Source organism: Lissotriton vulgaris, chromosome 7 (genome assembly GCF_964263255.1).
Source record: "Lissotriton vulgaris chromosome 7, aLisVul1.2, whole genome shotgun sequence".
In the NCBI taxonomy this organism is placed as follows: domain Eukaryota; kingdom Metazoa; phylum Chordata; class Amphibia; order Caudata; family Salamandridae; genus Lissotriton; species Lissotriton vulgaris.
In genome coordinates, this window is record NC_141695.1 from 1,666,089,687 (window position 1) to 1,666,105,980 (window position 16,294).

Genomic DNA, 16,294 nt, shown 5'->3' on the forward strand with positions numbered 1-16,294 from the left:
TCTTAAATTTGTGCCTGTATTCACAAACATCCAAATCGATTTGAAAATAATGACACTGCCTGATAACCTTACTCTGGGAACGATTCTTCTGAACATTCAGGCCTGGATGTCTGCGATTTTCTTTACTCTCAACCACAAGACAGAATTAAATTTGTTTTCCCCTAAACACAAACGACCTTCAGTCTGGACATGCTAAAAAAAAGCTTAAGATTATAGAATTCTCTCCCTCTCTTTTGATCACCATATTGCCCCAATCTATGAACCCCTACATAAACAAAATCAGTGTAATGGCCGACTTTCAAATCCAGGTTCTTAATAAAATAATGATGATTTTGCCTCCTCCTTTTCTAAAAACTACAGCACACACACTAGTTCAATCACATGTGGACATCAGCAGTGCTGTTCTTGTGGGTGCCTCTCAATGTGCCCTAACAACTATTAATTCGCACTTGAAAGCCCCAGGCCAAAGCCACACCTCTCGTTGTCAAGGAAGTTTGAATACATCACACCAGCCCAAGTTGGGCTACACTGGCTTCCCTTTGAGGTGAGAATTAAATTTAAGCAGGTGTGTATAAGTTAGAGTAAAATGCTCGGTCTCTTCCTTACCCGAATAGTCTCCTCAAGCTATCTGGTGGAATGAGACAACTCAAGAGCAAAAACAACCCTCTGGAAATCCCAAACTATAGAACTTCCCATGTCTTGAATCAATCTTTCTATGGAGCCGCATCTTTCCTCTGAAACTCTCTTGTTGCGGAAATCAGGACCCATCCTACGCTCCAGTCCTACCACAGTCTTCTAAAGACTTGTCTCTTCAGGCAGTATCTCACTCAATTAGAATTGGGTGCTTGAGTTTAAAGGTTCTCTCTGTCCCACGTATCTACCACTAAACTGCAGCCACTGTCGTCCTTCATCACCCTCCTTGCTCCATCTCCCTTTTCTCCCTCGCTCACTTCCCGTTCCATTTCCGATGTCCTGTTCTCCTCCAAGCCTTGTCACCATCTTCTCCGTCTCCCCATCTCCAGCCTCAGTCCCCTCTATGTTCTTCTAGGGAACTCCCCTCCCCAGGCTAGTCAGACTACAGCTACCATTCAGCCAATTCCTGCCTCCGTAGACCCATTTTGTCAAATCTGTCTGCCCATACCCACCCTCCTTGAGTCACGCTCCACTTTCAAGTTACATACCCAAACCCTGCTCATTGTCTCTTTCTCGTCTCCACATTCTTCTATCTCAGTCTTCACCTTGTCCTCTGTTCTTTTCCCCCCATTACTCCTCACCTATGTTCTATTTTTTTTTGTTCATTGCACAACCTTCTTGGCTTTGTTGTTACTTTGTGAAACCATCTATCCGGTATATAAAACGGTTTTATAAATACCTGATATCAGCACTAAGCAGGCAGGCATGGGGATTGAAAAGGAGCGAGCGTAGCATATCACGCAGGGAGAATGATGGAGTGACAGGATTAAGACAAGGGGAAACACTGAGATGAAATCCCAGAAGAAGAAAAGGCAAGGATTTTGTGTCCCTTCGTGCAGAACCGATTATGCTAAAGGTTGTCTTCCTCAATGTATCAAACCCAGTGGCAATAAAGCATCTCATAGCTTTATTCTTAAACAGCACGACAGTGAAAATAGATTTTCAAACTAAAAACCCAAAATGTTAACTCTTTTTTAATCAAGAGAATGTATTTCCTTGTTGTATAGGAGTCCATGAATGAAGTGTTCCTGCGGGCTGGAAGAGGCAATGAAGGAGATTTAGAAATAGGGATTGGTTGGCTGCAGTGTATAACTTGTACTTTTAGACTGTGTTTTTCATGCAGGGGTACGTACAACGATTTGATATTTAACAATTGTGCTTTTAGGGAATTAGTTCATTTTGACAGACAGTTGCTGCATTTTTCAATGCATGTGCATCAACATTTAAAGTGTATTTAAAATCCGAACCCGGCTTTACAACGGCTTAGTTTAGTTCAATTTTTAGGTTGGTCTGGAGACAGTTTTAGCTAGCCTCGTGTAGAAAAACAAATAAATAAAAGTTTTATACAGGGCTATGAGTCAGCCCACTTTGTCTTTGTTTTCACATTTTGCTTCTGCCCACAGCTGGCAGCACTGGGCCACTGATCAGCCCCACTTCAGCCTTTGGCTCTTTTGCACCGTGGGCAAAGACACTTCTATTCTGATCACATGTGCACATCCACCTAAGAAAAGAGTGCTCCATGCCAACGTTGGTGGGCCAATAATTAACTCTACCAATGCTTTTATCTGTGCATTCTTTATTCCGGTTTCTTTTTAGGCATTCTTATACATTTAAACTAGGACTTTAATGTACACTAAAACAAAGCTAATAGTTGATTTTCCTTGCCCCAGTAAGAATACTGATTGAAAGTGAATAGTGTTTCTATACCTGTGTTAAATACACCTCCCTGATAGAAAGCACCTTTACTTTTCTAATAAAATTCCATGCATTGCTTCTACATTTGGGTGGCTTCATGTTTTGTTTTATTTTTTTTTTTCTCTAGTTTTTGGTATATGCTTGTAATAATTATTTTTTATAATAATCACACCAGCATGTCAAGGCCACCCCTATTGACCTAGCCACATAGCAGCTGGAAAATATGTTTTCTGGAAGTAGAGAGTTTTTCAAAAAGGTCACCTCATCTTGGATTAGCACAGCACAAGTCAAAGTTTATGCCTAAAATACGGATTCTTAGTTTCACTGACCAGCAGAGAAGGAAAACTTTTGAAATGCAGTTCCAAAGATTTTGAGCTCTGTCACCCAGGAGCCTGTAGACCAAGACCAGAGAGAAACAGCATCAAGCCGTTTCCCTTATCTGACAATCTGAAATTCTCTGGCAACCAAAAAAGGTTTTCCAAGCAGATTAGTAATTATTTCACAGCAATACTAGGCAACGTAAAAGCTGATTATTCACACCGCACCACCTTACAAGGACGTTATAGTTGAATTAAAATTGTACTTGCACAATACCATAGAAATTCAGCATTATGGTTCTCAATTTAACATAACTCGTGCCCTGACGTAATTATAAATCATGCCACCGCCAAGTACAGTTTCACCTCAATAATTTTACCACAAATGTTGCAGTGATATTATCAATGAGGTCATGTCTGATGTAATATGTGGGGTAATTAGTAGTGTATGGTGACGGTGCGAGCTCTAGGTGCCATTTTAACCTTACCATCACAGTGACGTCATTCACCTGAAATATTAATGGCTTGGCAGGAAAAAGGAATTTTATATCACCAATTGTTATTCTTCATCGAGCTAATCCCAAACAGCCTATCGAACAAGTTACTTACCTTCGGTAACGCTTTTTCTGGTAGATACAGTATCTGCCTGTGGATTCATCACCTTGTGAATATCCCCCTGCGTCAGCAACGTTCGGAAAACTCTTTTGTAGCACGCCGGCGTGGACGAGGTCACATAAGCACGGCATTGCGCGCGACTCCAGCTGACGTCACAGACTCCTTATTAGGCCTACGTCGGCATGATGACATCAGTGTCGCCCTTTTTTCGGTGCCTTCGAAGCACCCGGACGGACCAATGACAGTAGATATACATGTATACAGTGTACATACAATTCAAAACTGCACACATAATGCATACCAAAGGTATCAAAAACCCAATATATATACACAAATATACATAAAAGTACATACTGAGGTATAGCAGAGTGGACAAAACGGGGAGGCTGGTGGGTCAGTGAGGACTCTACAGGCAGATACTGTATCTACCAGAAAAAGAGTTACCAAAGGGAAGTAACTTGTTCTTCTGATAGATACATCTGCCAGTGGATTCCTCACCTTGTGAATAGAGTCCCACAGCAGTCCCCACTCCCGGAGGAGGGTGTCCACTCTCCTATACCAGAAAATACTGGAGGACGGAGCGCGCAAAGTGGCCGTCCCTCCTCACCTTGGTATCCAAGCAGTAATGCTTTGCGAAAGAGTGGAGGGAGGCCCAAGTCGCTGCTCTGCAAATATCCTCAACAGGTACACCCCTAGATAAAGCAGAAGTAGCAGACTTTGCTCTAGTAGAGTGAGCTTTTATACCCGCCAGGGAGTAGCAGATCTTGATGCATAAAATTATCCATCTTGAAAGAGTGCGCTTGTGCACGATCTTCCCTTCCTGCAGCCAACAAATCCAACGAACAGCTGGTCATCCAACCTGAAATCCTTTGTCCTGTCCAGGAAGAAGCTCACCGCCCTCTTAGGGTCCAAGCGATGAAGCCTCTCCTCCTCCTTGGAAGGGGGAGGATAGAAGGTAGGGAGGGTAATGGATTGTCCTAAATAGAATGGAGTTAACACTTTAGGCAGAAAAGCAGCCCTGGTGCTGAGAACCATTCTATCAGCATGATTGGTCAAGAACGGGGGCTTAGAGCTAAGAGCCTGAAGCTCACCAACCCTCCTTGCCGAGGTAATTGCGATCAGGAAGACCGTTTCGAAAGACAAAAGTCTCAAGGGACATGAGTGTAAAGGTTCTAAAGGAGAACCCATCAAAAATGTAAGAACAAGGTTCAAGTCCCATTGAGGTACAATAAAAGGAGTAGGGGGAAATTTATTGGTAAGGATCTTAATGAAACGTAAAACAATTGGAGATTTAAACAAAGAGGGCTGGTTAGGCAAACAAAGGAAAGCCGATAAGGCCGACAAATAACCATTGATAGCTGCCACTGCAAAACCCTGCTGGGCCAATGAAAGTTCAAACTGAAAAATACTGGACAAACAAGCCCTTAAAGGGTCAATGGACCTCTCCCTACACCAAGCAACAAATTTAGACGCCCTATAAAAATAGATGGACTTGATGGAATCCCACCTGGCTGATAAAATGACATCCACCACATTGTGAGGGAGAGAAAAAGAACTCTGGTTGCCCCGTTCAATCTCCAGGCATGAAGGTGTAAGGTCTGGAGGTGGGGGTGTAGAACCTGCCCCTCCATCTGGGAGAGGAGGTCTGCCCTGTGAGGGAGACGGAGCGGCGAGCACGAGGAGAGGTGGAGAAGCTCTGTGTACCACACCCTTCTTGGCCAATCCGGGGCGACCAATATGACCTCAGAACCCGAGGAATCAAGGGTATGGGAGGAAACGCATAAAGGAGTTGTGAGTCCCAACTCAACTGAAAAGTGTCCCCCAAGGCTCCCTGCATCGGAAACTGGAGACTGCAGAATGACAGGCAGTGAGCATTCTCGTGAGTGGCAAACTGAGTTCCCCACATCCGGAAGACGTGTCGAACCACCTCCGGGTGAAGCCTCCACTCGTGGTCGGCCGAGAACTGCCGACTGAGACTGTCCGCACGTACGTTCAGAACTCCAGCCAGATGATTTGCCATCAGACAAATCTGATGGTGCTGAACCCAGGACCAGAGACGCAGAGCCTCTCTGCAGAGACACCGTGATCCCACTCCTCCCTGCTTGTTGACATACCACATCGCGCTGGTGTCGTTCGTCAGGACTTGAACCGACCAACCGCGAAGGGAAGGGAGGAAGGCCTTGAGCGCTAAACGTATAGCCCGCAATTCTATAAGGTTGATGTGAAGCAACCTTTCCTCTGGAGACCAAAGACCTTTGACCTCCCGGTCCCCCAGATGAGCACCCCACCCTAGAGTGGATGCATCCGTTATCACTGTGGCCACCGATGGAGGCAGCTGAAAAGGCTTTCCTTGAGACAGATTGCCTTCCACGCCCCACAAGGACAGATCCGCTGCAGTTTCTCTGGAGATCCTCACTGACTCCCTGAGATCTCGGTTGTGCGGATACCACTGCCTGCGGAGCCACCACTGGAGTGCCCTCATGTGCCAGCGTGCATGGCTGACCAATAGAATGCAAGAAGCCATCAGATCGAGCAGACAAAGGACCTTCAGGACTGGAACAACCACCCCATTGTGAAATAAAGGAATCATCTCCTGTATGTCGCGAATCCTTTGCGGAGGAGGGAATGCACAACACACAGCAGCGTCCAGTACCGCACCTATGAACAGGCTGCGCTGGGAGAGCACCAGGTGAGATTTGGGTACATTTATTGAAAAACCCAACCTGTGCAACATCTGAGTTGTCTCTTGCAAATGATGGAGCACCTTCTCCCGCGACTCTGCTTTGATCAGCCAGTCGTCCAGATAGGAGAACACTGGAATCCTCGACCTCCTGAGATGTGCTGCCACCACAGCCATCACCTTGGTGACGACTCGAGGCGCAGTAGTAAGTCCAAACGGAAGGATCGCAAACTGGTAGTGTTGCGAAACCACCGTAAAACGGAGATGCTTCCTGTGCAACTTCAGGATCGGAATGTGAAAATACGCATCCTGCAAGTCAATCGACACCATCCAGTCTTCTTCCAGCAGTGCTTGAAGAACCTGCGCAAGAGTGAGCATCTTGAACCTCTCCTGTTTGAGATAGAGGTTCAAAACCCTGAGGTCCCGGATTGGACGAAGCCTGCCATCCTTCTTGGGGATCAGGAAATACAAGGAGTAGCATCCCTGACCCCTCTCCTGCTCAGGAACCACCTCTATCACACCCTTTCTGAAAAGAGCCAGGACTTCCTCCTGCAAGAGAAGCAGGTGGTCCTCTGAATAAAGACCTTGGCAAGGAGGGTAATTGGGGGGGGAGGGGAGGGGGGAAAGAGGGGAAACTCCAGAAAGGGAAGAGCATACCCATTCTCTACGAGATTGAGAACCCAAAGATCTGATGTAACCGATTCCCAATCTTGTAGAAAATAGGTAAGCAGACCCCCTACAGGACCGGCATGATCCAGAATGGTGGATCTAGGGCTGCTTTGCTGTTGTAGGTGGGGGTGGGTATTAGAAGATGAAGTTGAGGAGGAGGCTTGACGACCTCGGGCACGGCCCCTTTTGTTTGCCTCTATAGGACTTATACAAAGGATTCTGTTGTTGCTGTTGTTGGCTCTGCCTCTAGGCACGAAAAGAAGACTTTCCAAAACCTCTGAATTTCTCGGTGGAAGGGTCTCTAGCCTGTAAGCCCAAAGATCTTGCAGTCGCCCTGCTATCTTTGAACCTTTCTAAGGTCCCGTCAGCCTTTTTTCCAAAAAAGCCAGTGCCATCAAAAGGCAAATCCAACAGAGCAGCCTGGACATCAGATGAAAATTCAGACGATTTCAACAAAGTGGCCCTTCTAGTGGCGACTGAGGAACCCATTATTCTGGCCACAGAGTCTGCTGTGTCCATGCCACTCTGAATCACCTGGCGAGCCACAGCCTGCGTGTCAAACACAACCTCATTGAAGTTCTTCCTATCTTTCTCCGGAAGCTTTGATGATAATTGCTTAACTGTATCCATCAAGGCATGTACATATCTGGAGAAGTGTGGCTCACTGGTTAGGGGAGGCAGACCTGGAAGTAGAGGTCAGTCCGGGACAAGGGTTCAATTCCCGGCTCGGCGGGGTCTTGAGTTCTAAAATGTCCATGGACTCGACAATTCTCGCTCCGGTGCCTACTCGATTCACGGGTTCACACTCTGCGACTCTGGGCAATAGCTTGCTTAATCTCCACAACGGCCCCTCGCGGCCGGATGCCTGGCTTTCACCTTGCGGATACCCTGCGGGGTTATCTCACAGGGGAATACCAGGACGGGTTCCCTAAGCAAGCGCTTAGAAACCGGTTGGTGATTTGCGCTATATAAATTCCTGTACATTTACATCTGCACAGCAGACAAGTAGCATTCGTCAATTTCAGGGCCATGCTACTCGACGAGCATACTTTCTTGGCATTCTGATCCAATTTTTTCGAGTCCTTATCCCCTGGAACTTGGAGAAAAACACCTGCCGACTTTTTAGAACAAGCCGCCTGAACAACCAGACTTTCTGGCGAAGGATGGGAAGTTAAGAACTCAGGGTCACCAGGTGCAACCCTATACCGTCTTGCCACAGTTCTAGACACCGCAGGAGTAGTCAAAGGCGTTTTCCAGACTTGCATTATCAGTTCAGTAAGAGCCTCAGTGAATGGGAGAGTCGGCTCAACAACAGAAGAGGGTGAATGTAGAACCTCAGTAAAAATGTTAGACTTAAACTCTACTGAAGGCAAAGTCAAGTTAAGCAGTTCTGCAGCCTTTTTAATTACAACATGGTATGGTGCCACATCCTTAGATGCATCAGAAACTGCAGGCAACCCCCATTCTGGCGAAAACTCCAGACCTCTTGCACTATGCAGATCCTCAAAATAATCTTCTTCATCCTGAAGTTCTCCTTTCTCTACTTCCGGATCCTCATACTCCTTCTCTTCCATGAGACGCTGTGCCCTACGCCTCGACCACTCCAACTGAACCGAAGTCGTCGGATCCGGTAACTACTCCGACGGAGCCGGGACCGGCGTCGAGTTATTCGAGCTGGACAATATATCAGTGTTAGCTGACAGTCTGATATCAATTAGTTCATTAGTTCAATTTATAGGTAACAATGTAAATCCATACTTTCATTCAACCCTTTAGGTTGTAGGGTGCATAAGTAGTCAATCCAAAACACTTCTCTGCGTAATAAATGGCTATTGTTGTCTCTGCCTGGGAGAGTTGCCACCTTTTCCAATATGCAAAATTTTAGTTGGCTCACATTATGCCTGGCACCATTAAAGTGTACCGCTATCGTGTATTTTTCGTTCCTCAAGCGAATGTTGCTTTTATGTTCCATTATTCTTGTCTTAATTTTTCTCTGAGTTTTTCCTACATATGAGAGGCCACAAGGACATCTCACATGTAGATCACGTTGGAGGTGTCGCATGTTCCTGTGACTTTTAGTTTCACAACTGTGCCTTTCATCGGGTGATTAATAGTATTACCTTTAATGATTGCAGAACAATTGCCACAATTGTGACATGGTAGAGTGCCTTTATGCGCGCTGTGCTCTTTTTTTTTGTCTCTTTAACCAATTCTTTTAGATTTTTAGTTCGTTCATAGGCAAAGATCGGTTGATTTCTGAATAAGCCTTTGAAATCTTCCTCCAGAGCCAGCATTGGCCAATGCGTTTTGATTGACTTTTTGATTTTCAAACTGTTCGTTGAGTATTTGGATACAAATACAATTCTTTGTTCCTCATCTTTTGCTTTTGTTTTTAACAAATGTTCCCTTTGTAATTTGTCCGCTCTTTCAGATGCGGAATCCAAGATAGATTGGGGATAGCCTCTTTTTAAACATTTTTCCAAAGTTTTTTTGTGTTTTTGATACAGGTCATCATTTGAAGCAATACGCTTTATACACAACAATTGTGAAAATGGTAAATGTTGTTTGAGGGGAGCTTGATGGAAACTTTTGAAATGGAGTAGATTGTTTCTATCCGTTTTTTTTGTAAATATACTTGTGGTGAAGGTTCCATTGTTATTAGTCAATTGTACATCCAAGAACGATAATGTTTCTTTATTCATGATGAAGGTGAATTGTATTCTTTCATTGATCCGATTGAGTTGGTTTAACACTTTGATTAGGCTTGCTTCATTTCCTTTCCATAAAACAAAAATGTCATCGATATACCTCTTGTACAGTATTAAATTCTTGGTCCACTCCTCGTTGTTTAGTATATGGTCTAGCTCATATCGATGCATGAATGTATTTGCAATGGGTCTTAATGGAGGAGATGTCGCATGTTTATGGATTTTGGGTGTCATGTATATGTAAGGAATAGTGGGGTTGTCCTTTATGAGGTACTCTTTTTCTTTAGGACCTATTGTACCTTGGTCCACTGCATTTTGTACAATAGTAGTTAAGATTTTGATAAATTCTTTTGTAGGATCCGTGTTTATACGTGTGTACAAATTTTTGTCTTGAACGTGTGTTTGCACGTTCTCATTGTAGTAGTTGGTATCCATTATAACCAATGCGCCCCCTTTATCTGCTTGCCTTATGGTGATACTTTGATTGTTTGCTAAATTTCTTAAGGTTTGTTTTTCTTTTTGTGACATATTAGAATGTTTTGGCTTGGGAAGTTTGAATGTGTCTTCCATTTCCATCAAAATGACCTTTTCAAAAGCATCTAAGACTTTATGGCTCACTGGAGCTGTGAATTTACTTTTAGTTCTTAAACCCATGAGGGTATTTTCAGAATTGTCTGTCATGGTGGTTGATGGTTCTATGACGTTATTGAAAAAGTGTCTTAATCTAAGCAATCTGAGAAATTTGTATATACACACTTTAGTTTCTAGTAAGTTCGAATGGTAGGTAGGGACATAAGATGATCCTTTTTGTAATGTCTGTAGTTCCAAATTACTGGTTTGGTATTGTGATATGTTTATAACTAAGTTCTCTGACTCCTCGTGTTTTTGGAGACTGGTACCGAATCGGTTTGTGCGTTTACTCCTCCGGGTTCTACTTGTTGTCCGGTGCCTGACGCTAAAAAAGGCGCCGGTGTTTGTTGTATGGTCGATGTATTAACTGTTGGTTTATCAGCCGATTGGCTAGGTTGTTCTCTGGATTGCCCTGGTTTTGGTCTCCTGTTGTCCCAATGTGGACGTCTTTGTTGAGAATCGTCTGAGGATGTTTCGTCTGTAGATTTATCAGTGTTGGCCCTTTGTTGTCGACTTTTTGCATATTTTTCTGCCCATGTGTACACTTCTCCCAAACGGTAGTCTGTGGTATCTCTTTTAAATTTTCTGAGTTTTCTATCATTTATTTCTTTTGTGTATTCATCCAATTTTTTATTAGTATCTGCCAATATTTGATCCCATTCCTCTTTTGTTACTAGTTTGTTTAATTCGTCTTTAGTTTGATTGACTTCTTTTACTAATTCCTCAATTAATTTTGCCAGTTCTTCAATAATCAATAATATTAAATCTAATGAACACTTGTTCAATATGGCGTGCCACCGTTCTGTGAATCTTGCGTTATTCTTGCATAAAGTAGATTTAAGAGCTATTCTCAATCCTCGAGGAATTCTTTGTGCTTTGTGATATTTTATTAAAGTACTTGCATGAAGTTTCTGATTTACGATTCGTTTTGATATGTATAGAAGTTGTTTGATGTTTGTTTCTTTAGAACCTGTACCTGGACATATGTCTTCTGCTTCCTCTATAAGGGAATATATGCGACTAGTATCATCCTCTGTAAATGCCAGACACCACAAGCAATCACTATGAGGATCGGTTATAGACATCATCCTGGCACACGATCCACATTGCTTAAGCCTCGTCTTCTTAGACGACATCTTCAGCAAAGAAGAACAGCTCGAAAGGATACAGAAATACACAAATAGCAACAAAGTTACTATCCGCAACACAAGAGATCCCAGAAACCGTTTGCGTCGACGACGCGGAAAAAAGGGAACTGATGTCATCACGCCGACGTAGGCCTAATAAGGAGTTGGTGACGTCAGCCGGAGTCGCGCGCGATGCCGTGCTCCTGTGACGCCGGCGTGCTACAAAAGAGTTTTCTGAACGTTGCTGACGCAGGGGGATATTCACAAAGTGAGGAATCCACTGGCAGATGTATCTATCAGAACAGGATATGCATATACATACCTGCAGGTTGAAGCAAACACTTGTAAAGGATTTGGATTGTATAAAAACAAATAACCTCACCTCTTCACATTGTCACACTGTTTGTATGTTTGGTTGCACCCTGTCTAGGTAAGTGATCCAGAGGTGGGTTCCCGTGTAGACTACCAAAATCTAGAACACTTGCAGAGATGTACGCATTATAAAGGTGGGACCAGTCAGTGATGACAAGGTGAAAAAAGACCTAATGTTAATGAGAGAAACGTACAGTATTAGGTGACAGGAGCCTGTACAATATGAATTTGAGGAGGATTAGAAAGCCACAGCTGTTTTGGAATTGTAACTAATTCAGGTGACTGATGCGCTCTACATGTTTTTGTGATGTGTAATGTATTTTAATGATAGTGGTACTTGGCAACTGCTCACGAATTGGCCATGCTATGTTTATTTTTGCTTTTTTCCTCCGTCCTGTATGCGGCCTATAAAATAGTGTTAAGAAAAATGTCTAGATGAGCAACTAAAATAAGGTACATTGTACAAAACCCAAAATATATAAACACAATAAATAAACGCATTTTTGATGGCTTAATATAGACAATCATATAAAAAATATATAGATAACTTAGTTACCAGGATACTTATTGATACACAATGAACATTATCCAGTGTGTTTACAGCCATATACATATTCACTCTCTAACTCGGGCAGAATACACAAACTAGCCCAGCTATCTTATTTCCAGACCCGAGTTACAGGCAAGATTCAACCCCTGCCTCCGGCACAAACTCTATTAGACAAAACTAGGAGAATGGAAGGAGATTTGGGTCCATTAAACACCACGTAGTGGGGACAAGCTATTTGGCTAACAAATGGAGTAATTGTCAAAAGAAATTAATGCAACTAATAATGGACGGAAGGACTGACTAGGTACAGCATGGTCAATCAAATAAGATATATAGACATAGTTTGGATATTTTTCCTGTCAATATTGGCGGTTGAAATCCTGTAGGGATAAAACCTGTCCCAGAACAGCTAAATGCTTTGAGGGTGTGCAATGGGCCTCAATATTTGCAGTAAAGGAATATTACATAGGACTTAGGAAAGGTTAGTATCAAGAAAGCTGCTTCAATGATGGTGCTCGACAGTCTTACATTCCTAAATACAAAACTGTTAGGTCTGTTACATGATTAAAAGCTCCTTTTAACATGCACACTAAATGAACTTTGCTATAGGATTACAAGGACATAAACTCGTTGAATCCCACCTAAGAAGTGTGAAAGAACCCTCAAAGAAGCTAACGGTATTAAAAGACCTAAATTTATGGAAATGTTTTCCGTGCCAAGTTTAGAAAGCAGCTTACTAAAAGTTTGGAAAGGCTTAAGCTTTTCCTATATAGAAAATACATTTACTCTTGAACCACAGTAAAAAAAAACACAACAAAAAAAACATAAGCTTCCGTGTTGTGAAGTAAAACCATTAGACTTTTTCACTACAATTAAATGCTTTAGAGATCCATTCTGATACTGACGGACAGTCCACTTTTAAAGCAGAGACCAGTTAATCACTAGTCCTGATGCACTCTCTCATTTGGCTTTTCACTTAAAATGTTTTAGGTGATCGATGGGTCATCACCCATCTGCAAATGACTCACTACACTATTCACAAAAGTAATTCGTTCCTTAGTTCGTATGGGTTCTTGGTCTTTTCAAGTAGGTTGAGCTAGTATGTATATGTGCAATCTAGGATTACTCTTTACGGTGCATGAAATATACTTTCTAAAGTATCCATCTCTGGCATTTTTCTAGATTGAGAACGCAGAAACACATTGATTAATTTGGAATAGCACACAATGTTATAAATCTGGTTTACTTAGTTATACATATCATTTATAAGAACTGTCTTTACATTCCTAGACAAACAAAGAACACAAATAAATAAACAGACTCATTGTACAATCTTGGAGCAGAAGGAGTAATGACAAATGGGAAAACAATCCTAAAGTCCATGGAAAGAGAGTGGTGGCTCACCAAGACCGTTCATCTTTTTCTGACTATTCAGCAAGCACAAAACTACAGCATCCACCACTGGAATGAGACCAATGTACAATGTGGAGACTTTCTCCCACCCTCCAAACATTGTTCCTGTCTATAGCAGTTAGCTAAACGTTTCAGCATATCTTTGTCACCGGGAGCATGCCCAGAGATGTACAGTGAATCCAGGAAGTTTTCAGCAGGAACATTCCACCACTGTCTGCTCTGCACTGTTCCATTTCGCAAAAGTTTCACACAATATGAGTAATTAATAGGGAGCTATGCATGCACTTCCCCGGTTTCTTCTTGCCCACTTGCACAACTATCCTTGCCAAGTGGTTTGTGTGCAAATTTGGTTTTCCTTTCAGAGTTCAGCTTTTCTCTGTCACTTCAAGAAGAAGCCTTAAATTCCAGTCATTCCCTAATAGGGCCTCACTTGTCTTCAGAGGGGCATGTGAAACAATCTACTTTTCATAGTAACATCCCACAAAAGTAATATGGTTCAGTGCTTTGTTCGGCTGTGAAAGAGGTGAAACATTTCTAGAGTGAGAGAAAGAAAGCGCGAGAGAGAAATAGAAAGCGAGAGATAGGAGGTACCAATGGCAGGAGAATGCAGGAGCAAATTTGACGCGAGACATAGTGGATGCTGGAAGGAAATTATAAAATGAAAGTAGGGCTTATGGAATTTCAACCACAAATCAATTACGGCAGGCCTTTCTATGCAAGAATTTGGCATCACCACTGTAATGTGCTGCATCTTATTCATTCAACCTTGTGGCATCTGGAGCAATACGTACAATGTTAGCTCAATATGTGAGGTAGATAATAAGTGCAACTATTGTTAACCTGCTACAGCACTATACCATAGATTTTGAGAAGACAACCATCCTAGTCATAGATGGCAGCATCCACTGGGGTAAAACACCAACCCTATCACACAACCAGAGGCATTATTACCTGCTGGAAGGGAACCCTTGCCTTAGTTATGGAGGTGTGAAGTCTACTTTCTAGGTGAACCATTCAATTCCAAGCCAACATCCAAGAAGTATTATCAAAAGCTCAGGCATAGAGGCACAGTCATACAAGTACATTGACTCAACCAAAGACCAAGCTCAAGAAGCAATGACAGAAGCCCTCGAAGTTAGAGAACAGCCCCTAAGCCCAATTTCTCAACCCCAGACAAGGATCCAGAATCGCTAAAAGCAGCCAACCTACAAAGGCATGGTCTTAAAAGGTACACACACTGAATCCCAACCAACCTTGAGAAGCACTGCTAGAAGCCTCTCCTCTGGAGTTAGAGAAACAGCCTTAAAGATACACTATTCCAGAGTGTTGTGCCTCCAGAAGCACAAATAACAAGTTGCAATAAAGGAACCCTGCACTAGTCAAGAGGCAAAAGTGCTGTTAACAAGGTACAATAGCCCTATTTTGAATCATGCCAGGTGTTCAAAGGCCCCGTTAGAAGCTTCAGTTGTGGAAGTGATGTAACGTACAAAAGTATACCATTTCAACGATCGCCAGCCTCCAGAGGCACTTCCTGAAAGCCTATCACTAAAGGCAGAGAGAAAGTCCTAAATATTTACTATTCTAGTCCTGGCCAAGCCTTCAGAAGCACTGTCAAAAACCTCTGCCCACCTCCAAGGCAGTACTACTCTCCACAAAATACATTACATTACCACCAAGCTAGCTCTCAGGAACACTGTAGTAACCTCTGTAAGAAGCTTCAGTCCTGGATAAATTGCTACAGTCCTGAAGATCTCTCATGCCCACCACACCCCCAGAAGCACTGGAGTCCTAGAGGGAGAGAAACAATCCTAAAGGTACACAATTCAAGCCACAAACTAGGCCCCGGAAGGGCTTTCAGAAGCCTTCACCCCATCAGGAGTGTTTCATTCCCGAAGGTACACCCTCTCAGCCCAAGCCTAGACTTAAAAAGCAATGGAAGAAGCCTCATCCTTGTAGTCGGCGTTGCTACCATGACGGTATAGTTTCACGCCCTGCCAAATCTTCCAGAAAACCCACACTTGAAGGGATTGAATTGACAAAGATACACTAATCAAGCATAAGCCAAGGCTCCAGAAGCGTGGTCTACCATAGATGCAGATGCCGAAGTACTAACCACAAGATATATGGAAAAAAAAACACAATCTCAAACCCAGCCTAATCTTTAGAAGCATTGTCAGCATGTGAGATTGAGGAGATATACCCTAGTTGTAGAGGCACTACCCACATGCTACCACGGGTATGCCACCTCGCCACAAAACTTTAGCTGCACTATCTGTCAGTGGCAGAGAGAATCTACCCTAGTCTCAGAAGCAGCATACACATGTTACACAGGTATGCCTTAAGAAGCACAGTAAGAGTTTATAGGCAGAGACTTGTTTCAGCCACGAAGGCATAAGTGTAGTTCTCCTGGTACATACAGTACATATAGAACAAGTGCTATCCCAGCCTCACCCAAGCACCCAGAAGCATGGCCATCAGGGCACAGCATTACAATAGCCCAAAAAGCTATCAGCGAAGTACATAAGGAGTAAGGCCCATACTTGATCAGGCAATGGACCACAGTAAATCAAACATGTGGATACATACCAGTAACGTTAGCACAGTTAGGTCAAGAGATCCTACACCAAACACATACATTGGATATATAGGTACAGGATTAGGAAGGTAAACCCGGGAACACAAGCTCTAATCCACGGGTGGCTACATAGCTGCCAAATAAGGCGGTAAACCACTAACACCATCTCTAATGCAGGAGTGGGTGCACTGCTTTGAGATTAGGACAATGAGCCATGTTACCCCATTGCAAACTCTTAATTAACCGCATC

General features: G+C 43.1%; 1 protein-coding gene across 1 annotated transcript in view; it reads right to left on the reverse strand.

The window, feature by feature from the left end:
* Positions 1 to 13,283: 13,283 nt before the first annotated feature.
* KIF3B (kinesin family member 3B) overlaps positions 13,284 to 16,294 on the reverse strand; it is a 105,689-nt gene continuing 102,678 nt past the window's right edge. Inside the window, exon 10 of the mRNA XM_086932671.1 lies at positions 13,284 to 16,278. The gene's annotated coding sequence lies outside the window, so the exon portion shown is untranslated. The remainder of the gene's footprint in view (positions 16,279 to 16,294) is intronic.